We start from the raw sequence: 12,828 nt of genomic DNA on the forward strand, positions 1-12,828 counted from the left end.
CTAGCCATATAAACATTGTGACTACAAGACCAGGTCAAAGGCTAGAAACCCTGCAGCAAATAACTCACCTCTTGACTCTTCAAAACCTCCTCACTAACCACAAGGCATAGCTCTAAAACTGCACCAGGCCTTGGTCAAACCGTACCTAGAACACTGTGAACATTATCGGTCTCCTTATCTAAGGAAAGTATATTGGTAACAGTTCAGAGAAGGTTCCCTCAGTGTAAAATGCTGTCCACTTGCCTGGATGTGTGCAGCCTCAGCAACACTCAAGAAGCTTGGTATTGTACTTAATTGGCACCGTAACCAGAAACATTCACTCCCTCGACCATCTGTACTCATGGCAGTAGGAATGTGGGGTTGATGATCAGGTCAGCCATGATCTCATTCAATGTTGGAGCAGAGTGCTGGGCCGAATGGCCTACTTGTGGCTACTTCATCTTATCATCGAATGACAGTGATTTAATCATCACTGAAATAGATTTCATAAATCAAGATTAGATTCCGCAAAACAATCCTTTATGAGTCGTAATTCAAAAATGCAAGTTGCAGACCTTGGGTGGTAGGAGAACTGTCTCAACTCAGGAAACAATCTGGTCGGCTTACTATTCCTTCAATGCTGTAAACATGAAGTGTAAAACTGCACACAGTTTTCCAGGAATGAGCATCTCTAAACCCTGCAGCACTTGGTCAAGCTCCTACAGAAAGTTCAGGTCTTGAGCTCCATTTAATATGAAACTTGACTGATGAGCGTAAAAATCTAATGTCATCTAACACTACATTGCACCTTAGTTTGCCATGGCATAACTGGATTCGCAAACTTTGCAATGCTTGAAGACAATCCCTTTCTGAAATACGAAAGGAATTGCCACCAGGACCCTAGTGGAAACTAAGTGTCCCTCCTGCAGTGCCTCAGCAGTGTTCTGGAAATACATTCCAGGCTGGGGTTTCAATGGAGGCAACAAAATAAAATCCTTTCTTCAACCTGCCCTTCTAGCGAGTCCATGAACATTTTTCTTCAGAGCTCCTCTAGGCTATTTTAGCCAACTAATAAACAGGGGTATTGTGCCCAGGATTGTTTCCTTGCTCAAATAATGACAGAGATACCCAGCAACTTACCCGCAGCTGAAAATGCTGATTTTCTTTCCCTGCCTCTCCTCTCTGTCTACCTCTGACCAGTGGACCATCTGCTAATCAGTGGGAGCATGACTGAGATCTTTAAAGGAGTTGACCTCACAAGACGGCTCTCTCACACTGCACCATGGGAAATGGCACTGAGGTGGGTAACCCATTGTAAACACTGCTCCCTGAGCGGACTACTAGCTGACACAGATTCAGAAGTGCAAGTGCAGCTAGATTCCAAAGTTCAAAACACCATTACTTATGGTCACAGTTCATTGTGCGTCATTTTAAAAGACTATGAAATGCACACTATTGATTGTACGCCAAGTACAGTTAAGAAACAAGAACAGTAAACAGCCAGAATACAGCTTGTAACTTCATAGCCTTAGAACAAACACCAAGTAGAACAACACCCCCGGAGAACGATAGCCATGTTGTCTGTGTTCTGTACAGGACACACAATGACAATTTTGGTAGCCTGTAAACAGAGGTACCTGACTCAAAGGTATCCCAATCTGGGTTAACCTTTGGTTACTGAGCAAGTGGCAGAACATGATGTGCTTATTGCCTCAAATTGCTCATCTATTGAGAAGAAAGGGGAAGAAAGAAAACAAAAGTAACCAGTGATTTCAGTGAGAAGGAATGAAATTAGGGAAGTTGTGGAGAAACGCAGAGTGTTGTATTGATGATTCATGGCTCCGAGAGGAGTGGACTCATTCTGCACAGAAGAAAACCATTCTGCTCATTGAGTGAAAACAACAAAAATAAGGTGTACATTTATATATATAGCACTTTTCGTGACTTCGCACACATTCTAATGTGCTTTACTGCTAATGGAACACTTTTGAAGCATAGCAATTGGTGTGATGTAGGAAAGAAGGCAGACAATTCCCACACAGTACCCCTCCACAAACAACAGTCTGATCATGGCCAGATAATCCCATTTAGTCAAAGCAAAATGTGCTGTAAAACACCAATGTCTGTGGCTGACATGCTCATATTCTTTAGAGACTTATAGCTGGATGGAAACAACACAAACACAGTGGATCCACTTGGAATCAAGACCAATAACTGACAGGTCAACTGCCAACGGTCCATTCTCTACCCAACACCTCGCTTTGCAAATGGAGAAGTGGAGAAGGTTAAGACAATTTAGTTTAAGCCAAGCAGCCTAGAGCGCGTGGTGTATCTGTTTTCTGTATAGATTCACTGACAATGTGCAGACTCTTGGCTGGCCTTGCAAGCCAAGGTAAATTAAGGCAAGAGCAATAGTTGAGACTGTCACCCACCTCCTGCTGGAATATGCCTTTGCAAAGGAAGTTTGGCGGAAGATGCAGTGACTTTTGTTGAGATTTGTCCTGAGCAGCTCTGTGATGAGGAACTGTGTTTCTGAGACACACACCGAGACAAACATCAACTGTATCTGGAGGGGGATCTAAGATGGCGGCGATCTGAGAAGATCACACTGCAGAGCTTCGCATCACAGCAGGAGAGGACAGTCCTTTAACCCGCCCAACCCAGGTCATCAGGATTTCTTGGGGCGTTGGAAAGGTTGTGGAGCCCCAAGAAACATTTAAAAATTGACTGACCTGTATTTTCAGCTGTCCAGAAATGCCTAAAAAGGGAGGAGGAGCATCTGAGGCCGGGTCTGCAGCTGATCCTGCAGCAGCCTCGGAGCAGATTACTCTCCAGGACCTGATGATCCAGCTCTCGAAATCTTGCGAGATGTTGGGGAAACAGATTGAAGAGAAGCTGGCTCCAGTCTCTCTCATGCTGCAGAAGCATGAGCAGCAGCTGGGAGACCTGGAGAAGAGGACGGATGAGGTGGAGCACAGGGTCACAGTGGTGGAAGCTGATGCCAGTTCATTCAAGGATGAGATCCAAGCCCTGAAGACACAGGTTCGTTATTTGCATGACCAAGTGGATGATCTTGAAAACAGGGGCAGGAGAAAAAACATTCGGATCATCGGTCTGCCTGAGGGTAAGGAAGGTGAGCGGCCTGCGGAATTTGTTGAAGATTGGCTTCCGAAATTCCTTAACTTGGAGACTGGCTTGAGAGGATTGAAGATAGAGAGGGCTCACCGGGTCGCAGCACGGAGGTCGGGTCTGGGTGAATGTCCTCGTCCTTTCCTAGTGTGGTTCCATCATTACCGAGATAAGGAGAGAGTCACGGAGGCTTCTAAATGCCAGGGGAAGGATCCAAAGGCCCTAATTTACGAGGGGTCTAAGATTATGTCTTTTCAGGACTTTTCAGCGTCAGTGATCCAGAAATGAAAATTGTATGATGATGTCAAGAGAAGACTGAAGAAGCTTGGGATTTAGTACTCCCTGAGATATCCGGCAGTGCTTCGGACCACCTTAGATGGATCCATGCATCTCTTTGACACATCGGAGAAGGCAAGAGACTTTGTGGACAAACTAACCTAATTTAAACAATTGTAGTATGTATAAATCTTGTTGCTTGGGTATGTGTTTATCATTCTGTAAAAGAAATGGAGGAAATCCGGTTGGAGCTTTGTTTTTCCCCCTTTTTTTTCCTCTATTGATAATAATTTGGTTCAAACGATGTCTGGCGGTGGTTAAGATGTACATTTTAAATTTCTAAGTTAGGACATACCAAAGAATGGGTGGGATAATTATTCCCTGTTTTTTAAATGAAAGAATTTGTTTTTAATTCATATTGATATTCTATAGGGTGTTTATTCTTTTTAGCTTGTGCTTGCGATGCGGCTCTAGCTGGGAGAAGTGAAGGTGGTTGAGATGGTTAGATGCCTATTTATGGGCAGTTCGGGACGGGTAATTGCCCCCTCCAGGCAGGGGGTGAGTTCCCCTACTCAGCGCTATTGGCACTTTATATGTTGGTTTGATTTCTGTTTTTTTGTTGTTTTTTATTTTTAATAATTTTGTATGTTTGTTAAATGTAGTGGTTTTAGTTTATGTAGTTTTTATATTTGGTGGACCATGCAACACTAAGGCTTAGCAATTTGTAGTTTGGGTTCCTCCTCTCTGGAATTTAAATGTAATTGCAGAAGATTATGGCTAATGATTTGATTAAATGGTATACCTGGAATATCAAGGGAAGTCATTCACCAATTAAGAGGAAGATGGTACTCTTGAGTCTTAGAAAGGAAAGGTGGATATTGCTTTGTTACAGGAGACATATTTGGATGACAAGGAGCATCTGAAATTACAGCAGAATGGTTTTGACTGAGTTTATTTTTCATCATTTAATACCAGAAGTAGAGGAGTGGCTATATTGGCTAGGAAAAATCTCTCATTTAAATTGTTGGAATGTGTTAAAGACATATACGGGAGGTTGGTAATTCTTAAAGCCTTGATAAATGGGGAAGAATAGGGTATTTTAAATGTTTATTGTTCCCCAACTCATTCTTGGTAGATGCTTTTTCTAAACTGAGAAGTTTCAAGTCTCGACACATCATTATAGGGGGAGATTTTAACTGCCTCATGGACCCCATGGTAGACAAGTTGCCTAAAGGTCCCTCGATACCCTCTGCACAAACTAAACAGCTATTGGGTTTGGGTGGGGAATTAGGGTTGGTGGACAGCTGGAGGTGTCTCTACCCTACAGGTAGGGATTTCACGTTTTTCTCCAATCTGCACAGATGTTACACGAGGATTGATTTTTTTCTGACCCCTGGGTAACCCTGGATCTGGTGGCATCCTGTACGATTGGTAATATTGCCATCTCTGATCATGCTCCAGTGTACCTCATGGTTAAGATTAAGTATGTTGCAGTGGATTCAAGATACTGGTGAATGGATCCCTTTATTTTCATTGACAGTAGTAAGTTTGTGTATTTCTCTGGGGTATTTTGGGCATTCCTAGACATCAACATAGGCTTGGTTGATAGCTCATCTGTTCTCTGGGAAACTGCCAAAGCTTATGCCAGAGGGTTAGTTATTTCATATTCCACCAGTAGGAAGCAGCAAAAGGGTGAGCAGCAACGTCTCCTTGAAGCAAAGTTGAAGGCAGCTGAGAAGGCCTATTTTGACAGACCCTCGTTGGTCAAACTACAGAGGATTATGGCACCGCGGTCTGCACTAAATTCCATGCTCACACAGACGGCAAAGAAGGAGCAGGCTTTTGCAAAGCAAAGGTTATACGATCATGGTGACACGACAGGCAAATACTTAACATACCTTGCCTGAAAGAGAAGTGCCCCACAAACCATTACAGCGATTAGGGAAGGGTCTGGAAACCTAACATGTGATTCTAAAAAGATTAATGTGGTGTTCCAGAGATTCTACTCTAAGTTATATCAGTCTGAGAATTGTGAGGAGGGGCAGGCCAAAATGGAATCCTTTTTTAGAGATCTGAAGTTCCCGGGTGTGACTCCCGAACAACAGTCGTTTCTCAATGCCCCATTATCAGAGCAAGAAGTGCAGGGAGCTGTGAGGCAGCTTCAGGGTGGAAAGGCGCCCGGTCCTGATGGACCTCCTAGTGAATTCTATAAGGAATTTATAAGGATACTGTCAGGCCCGATGCTGAATATGTTTAATGATTCATACAGTCATGATTGTCTCCCACCATCTCTGAGAGAGGCTGATATTTAACTTATCCTTAAAAAAGGGAAGGATCCAGAAGACTGTGCTTTATACAGACCCATCTCGCTCTTAAATGTGGACTTTAAGGTCCTCTCTAAGGCTCTTGCGTTAAGGCTGGAGACTGTGTTACCCTTTATTATTAAAGAGGATCAGACAGGCTTCATAAAGAGTCACAGATACTCCAATAATGTTAGGATCATGTTTAACATAATTCAAGCATGCCAACAGCAGGCAGTACAGGGATTGGTGATTTCTTTAGATGCAGAGAAGCCATTTGACTGAGTTGAGTGGCCATACCTTTTCTATACTATGGACTGGTTTGGTCTGGGCAAAGTTTTCATAAGATAGATAAAGGTTCTCTACAGTGTACCTCTCGCTGCGGTCATTACCAATGGGGTACCATCAAGCAATTTTAATATTTCTAGAGGCAGACGGCAGGGCTGTCCCCTTTCACCATTACTTTTTACGTTGGTGATTGAACCATTGGCAGAGGCCATTTGTGGGGATCTCAATATATCAGCTCCGGAAATGGGGTCAAAATTACATAAGATCACACTGTATGCAGATGATGTCCTAATTTTCTTGACAAATCCAGCAGTCTCAGTGCCTTGCCTGATACAATGCATTCACGTGTTTAGCGCCTTTTTCAGGGTATAAGATTAATTTTGCTAAATCAGAGGCTATGCCTATGGGTGGTCTTACAAAAGAGTTGGCTCTTGAGAGTGACTATAGATTCCCATTTAGGTGGTCACAGGGGGGTTTTGTGTATTTGGGCATATTCATTACTCCAGTTCTGGATTGGCTGTTCAAAGCCCATTTTACTCAATTATTTGAAAAAAATTGAACAAGATCTCCAAAGATGGGAGGCACTTCCAGTCTCATGGTTGGGTCGGATACCGCTTATTAAGATGAATATTCTCCCTCATTTGCTATACCCTATGCAGATGCTCCCCCTGATTTTCAATAAACAAACACTCAGGAGACTGAACTGGCACCATAAACAGCCCCTCATTAAATTAGCCAAACTGCAGTTGCCTCACAGACTGGGGGGAGTAGACCTTCCGGACATTAAAAATTACCAATTAAGCTCACTTTTGACTTACGTAAGTGATTGGGTTTGTGGGGACCTTCTTTCAATATGGCTAGAGATCGAAGTCTCCCAGGCAAGGTGCCCCCTTACCAGTTTGCTGTTTTTGGACAAGGTGAGGACAGTTAGGGAATATTGCCATAACCCAATAGTCATCAATACTGTTAAAGCATGGAGGGCAATTCGGCAGAGGGAAGGTAATATTGGCAAAGCATCTTCGTTTTCACCTTTAGTAGGTATGCCAGGTTTTCAACCGGGTATGATAGATTCAGGATTTAAACGTTGGGTAGGGGTGTATCTTGCATGGGTGATTTATTTGAGGGAGATGTAATGATGTCCTTTGATCAGTTCGTACGGAAGTACGAGTTACCTAATAAAGACCTCTTTCGTTTTTTTCAAGTTAGGGATTTTATTCAAAAAAAGACCACACTTTTGACTGATCCCTCCAAATCTGACATAGAAAGAGGGGTACTAAGGGCTAAGAGTACACTCTCTGTCAGTACTTTATATCACCAATTGGGGGGTGCCACATCAGATGAGTCTGATTGACTCTGCAAAATGTGGGAAAGAGAGCTGGGTGTTGAAGTTTCTTCAGAGGCATGGGAGGATATTTGGGAGAATGCAAGGAAGATATCAATTTGCAATAGGATCCATGCTTTACAGTTGAAGATTCATCACAGGGTTCACTTAGCCCCAGACCATTTGTCAAAATTTAAACCAGGGGTATCTTCAGCATGCCCCAAGTGCCAGGTCTGTACGGGTATTCTTACCCATTGTCTTTGGTCTTGTGACAGGCTTCAAACATATTGGAGTGCTGTGGTGGGTGCAATGGAAAGGACTTTAGGTGTAGGGTGGAGAAGGACCCTATTTCGCTCCTTTTGGGCCTCCCCACTGTATTTCTTGCAGACTCGCATAAGGCAAAACTTTTCAATATTCTTACATTCTGTGCAAGGAAGAATATCTTGCTAGGTTGGACATCAGAAAACCCCCCAGGCCTGTCGGGTTGGTGGAAGATTGTTATGGAGCATATTCCCCTGGATTTTCTCACAAATATGGTACACCACAAAACTGAGAATTTTTACAAGACATGGCAACCCTTTTTGAAATACCTGGACACAGATTTATCTGCTACACTAACAAGGGCTTTTATATAGCCGCAACGATTGTGTTTCATGAGTCCACTATCCAGGGAGGAAGAACTGTGAATGTATGAGTGTTTTGTTTGGCTGGGCTGAGTTATTACTATTTATTTGTTTGTTGTTAGGTATTTATTTATTTAGTTAAATAGCTAGTTTAGGTTTTTAAAAAATTTTATACTTCTCTGTATATGTTTATACATTCGTATAGCAGGGTGGGTTGGGGAATTTTTTTATTATTTGGGTTTAGTTTTGTACTGTTTTGAATTGCATTGTTTTGTATTTGTTGTAATATTTAAAAATCTATTTTTTCTTAATAAAAATATATTATTTAAAAAAAACTGTATCTGGAGGACCATCAACTCAGTGAAAGGTGCTCTTTGGTCCACTCGAAACTTGCTGGTCTTCCAGAACAAGGAGTGCCATAGTCAGAAATGCAGTTCAGTTCTGTACTCTAGCATATCTCTCTCACACACAAGACTTTATTTATATGCACAAGGAAGGTCCAATAACTGAACAGACCCTCATTTAACTTCAGCAGGACGATGTCAGGCAATGGTTTTTCCCCCACTGTGCCTTGGTGGCTGCTGCTCCAAGCTTCAGTGTATCCCTCAGCACATAGTCCTGGATCTTGGAATATGCAATGTTTAGTGGACAGCGAAGAAGGTTATCTCTGAATAGAATGGGATCTTGATCAGATGGACCAATGTGCCAAGGAGTGGCAGATAGTGTTTGGATTTAGATAAATGTGAGGTGCTGTAGTTTGGAAAGGCAAATCAGGGCAGGACTTATATGCTTAAAGATAATGTCCTAGGCTGTGTTGCTGAACAAAGAGACCTTGGAGTGCAGGTTCATAGTTCATTGAAAGTGGAGTCCAAGATAGACAGGATAGTGAAGAAGGCGTTGGTATGTTTGCTTTTATTGGTCAGTTGGGAAGTGATGTTGTGGCTGCACAGGACATTGGTTAGGCCACTACTGGAATACTGCGTGCAATTCTGGTCTCCCTCCTGTAGGAAGGATGTTGTGAAACTTGAAAGGATTCAGAAAAGATTTATAAAGATGTTGCCAGGGTGGAGGATTTGAGCTACAGGGAGAGGCTGAATAGGCTGGGGCTGTTTTCCCTGGAGCGTTGGAGGCTGAGGGGTGACCTTATAAAGATTTTTAAAATCATGAGGTGCGTGGATTGGGTAAATAGACAAAGTCAGTTCCCTGGGGTGGGGGACTCCAGAACTAGAGGGCATAGGTTTAGGGTGAGAAGGGGAAGATTTAAAAAGGGGCAACTTTTTCCACACAGAAGGTGGTGTGTGTATGGAATGAGCTGCCAGAGGAAGTGGTGGAGGCTGGTACAATTGCAACATTTAAGAGGCATTTGGATGGGTATATGAATAGGAAGGGTTTGGAGGGATATGGGCCAAGTGCTGGCAGAGACGAGTTGGATCGAAGGGTTTGTTTCCGTGCTGTGACTCCATGTTCCTATTTAGTCAAGATAAATTTCTTGGTCTTGAAGACCAGCACATTGCGAACAGACCAAAGAGCGTCTTTCGCTGAGTTGATAGTCCTCTTGGGAAGCTGATGTTTGTCTTTGTGTGTGTCCTGGCGAACAGACTGTAGAGCACGGAGGGTGTATATACAGCTGGATGCAGCCACATACAAAATGGGCATCAGGATCAAGGTGATTTTGGGTACATTCTCCTTCCTTTAACTCGAATTGTTTGTATGCTGCATCCACAAAGCTCCTTATATACCCAGTGTATTGTCACAAGTTAATTTACATTTACTCAGACAATGCAGTTACCAGTTAGTATTAGGATCATTGCTATTCCGTATATTCCCAAGTTAAATTAAATCCACACAACTCATTAATGATGTATGCACATATATCGAAGAAGAATTGCCTGGAAACTGGCAGTCCTATAACTTCAATCAACAGTAACAACAGAAAGTAAATGTATCAACCTCTCCACTAATTTTCAAATGCTACAGAATAGTACATTAATGAGAGGGTCTTTGAGACACCGTTTGGTAGTCAGTGGTCGCCACCTATTGGTCACTACCTAGTGATCCCATAGATCATCAGCTTTCTTACAATGGACTAAATCTTCCCTGCTCCATTAGAAATAGGCTTTAAGAGGATGGGGAGCCAGGAAAATGGATGAAGGGGCACTATGTCAAGGTGGTTCCCAATCCATTCCCACTGCACTGGAACTTTCCCATGGTGGACAGCCAGTTACGTTGGCGAAGGCCTCAATAGGGGTGATTTGTGAAAGTATTCTGTCACGGGGTCAGCACGCTCTCGCAAGGGGAGCTGCTGCCAAGTGTCTGCTTGAGATCCATAACTGATGCTGACCCAGGGGCCCCAGAGTGAGCAGGAAAACCAAGTGCAGCATTTTAAAATATCTGCACCATCTTTTCTTACTTGTATAAATCTGATCACAACGTAAAGACCAATTAATGCTTATTAGCTTTTCTTTTGTCAGTTGATGGGGTGTGGTCTCCATGGGCTAGGTCAGCATTTACAACCCATTTCTAATTGCCTTTGAGAAGGTGGTTCGGGGTGAGGAGTTCTCAGATTTTGATCGAGGGACACTGGTGCGAATGATTCTATTTGACTTTTGGAGATGAGCAGGCACTGCAATAGATTAAAGCCCTTCATCAGGAATGACAGGAAATTCGATGTTTCGGGCCAGATGAAGGGCTCTGGCCCAAAACGTCGAATTTCCTGTTCCTTGGATGCTGCCTAACTTGCTGTGCTTTAACCAGCAACACATTTTCAGCTCTGATCTCCAGCATCTGCAGACCTCACCTTTTAACCACAATAGATTAGTCAACAAGTACCTCTCAGTCAACATCACTAAGAACGAATGGTTGGATTGTTCATCTTGTTGCAGTCTGTGGGTCCCACTGTATAAATAAGCGACAAGCAGTTTACAAGAATGACTAATTCAAGCAAGCTTCTTTGGCAGAGGGACATTTAGGACAGTCAAGGTTGCAAATGATGTTACATAATGATTTATACTTTTTGTGTGTGTCTCTCTGTCTGTGCTCTCTGGGGTTTAGAAAACGAGAGAAGATCTAATTGAGATATACAAGATGCTGAAGGGATCGACAACGGAGACCTGAAAAGGATGTTTCCTCTTGTGAGGCAATCTAGAACGAGATGTCATTGTTTTCGGGTAAGGGGTAGCAGGTTTAAAACAGAGATGAGGAGAAATGGTCGTGAATCTGTGGACTTCACTCCCCTGGAGTGTGGTGGATGCTGGGACATCGAGATATTTGAGGAGGAGATAGACAAATTCTTCATTAGTGAAGAGTTGAAGGGTTATGAAGAGTGGGTAGGAAAATGGAGTTGAAGCCAAGATAAGATCAGCCATGATCGTATTAAATGGTGGAGGAGGCTTGAATTGCCTACTCCTCTTCCTAGTTTTGTCTCCCTACATTCTTAATTTTACCTCGGATTTGCTAGGTCACTGAGTCACACAGAAGCCACAGGTCCGTGGATCTTGGCTCCGTGGGTCTGATCAGAGCCAACTGAGAAAACGCTGAACAGATCGGGCAGCATCTGTTCAGCAATTTAAAGGGATTAACATTTCGAGTCTGAAATGAATCTCCTTTGGAGCTGAATAAGGTTGGAAAATGGTGTTTTTTAAAATACTTTTGACCAGGGCAGAGGAGGGACAATGAAAGTGAAGGCCGAATGCAGAAGACAAAGGGAGTGAAAGAGTAATAGAGGTGTAAAATGGGAGTAAATTAAGGTGGGGAAGGATTAAAATGGTTCTTCGCTGTGTGAGCAAAGTGAGAAAAAAAGATGCAAACAAGACAAGCCTATTGGGGATTGTGGGAGAAAAATATGTAAGGGAAGTGGAGGACAAGTAGCCTGACGTCAGGTAAGGAAATTAGGAGTTCATTATTGAGTCTGAGTGTCTATGAGATGCCCAAATGGATAATGAGGTGCTGTTCCTTGAGTTTGTGTTGTGTTTCACTATAGCAGGCTCAGGATGAGAAATATTAGTGGGAGAACAAGGTGGCTCTGGGTAAAGAGATAAAAAAGGAGGGCAACTTGCTCTAAGTGCCAAGGAACTAGTGATGATTTGGAGATGCCGGTATTGGACTGGGGTGTACAAAGTTAAAAATCACACAACCCGTTGGACTATAACCTGGTTGTTGTGTGATTTTTAACTAAGAAATAGTGGATCAGGAACCAGGACTGAATAACATTAACGTGAGTAAAACATCTATAAAGAAGAAATTAGTGGAATTAAAAAGTGACAAATCCCTAGATTCTATTCAAAGGAGCTGACGGAAGTAGGGGAGAATGCTGTGGATGCCCTAATCTATAATCTTTCAGAGTTCCCTAAATACAGGAGTCGTACCTTTGGAATGGAAAATTGCACATTATGCCATCTTTTAAGAAGGCCGAAAGAGGAAAATCAGGTAACTATAGAGCAGTTGGCCTAACATCTGTGATGGGGAAATTGTTGAGAGTCTATACTCAAGGATGGGATATCTGAACCTCTTGAAAATGTTTAGTTAATCAAGGAGAGACAGCATGGATACACGATGGGTAGGTCATTCCTGACAAATCTCGTTGAAATTTCTTTGGAAGCGGTTATTGAGTTAGTCAACAGGGGAATGTCCACGGATATTTTTTATATGGACTTCCAGAAGGCATTTATAAAGTCCCACACAAGAGACTGTTAGCCAAAGGAGAAGTCAATGGAATTGAGGACAAATTACTGACATGGCTGGGAAACTGGTTGACTGGTAGGTGACAAAATGGGGATAAGCGTGAAGATACTCAAATGTGACCACTCGTGTAACACAGGGATCCCATAGAATCTCTACGGTGTGGAAGTAGGCCCTTCGGCCCAATAAGTCCACACCAACCCTCTGATGAATAACCCACCCAGACACAATTTCC

The sequence above is a fragment of the Hemiscyllium ocellatum genome, chromosome 3 (assembly GCF_020745735.1).
Source record: "Hemiscyllium ocellatum isolate sHemOce1 chromosome 3, sHemOce1.pat.X.cur, whole genome shotgun sequence".
Classification (NCBI taxonomy): domain Eukaryota; kingdom Metazoa; phylum Chordata; class Chondrichthyes; order Orectolobiformes; family Hemiscylliidae; genus Hemiscyllium; species Hemiscyllium ocellatum.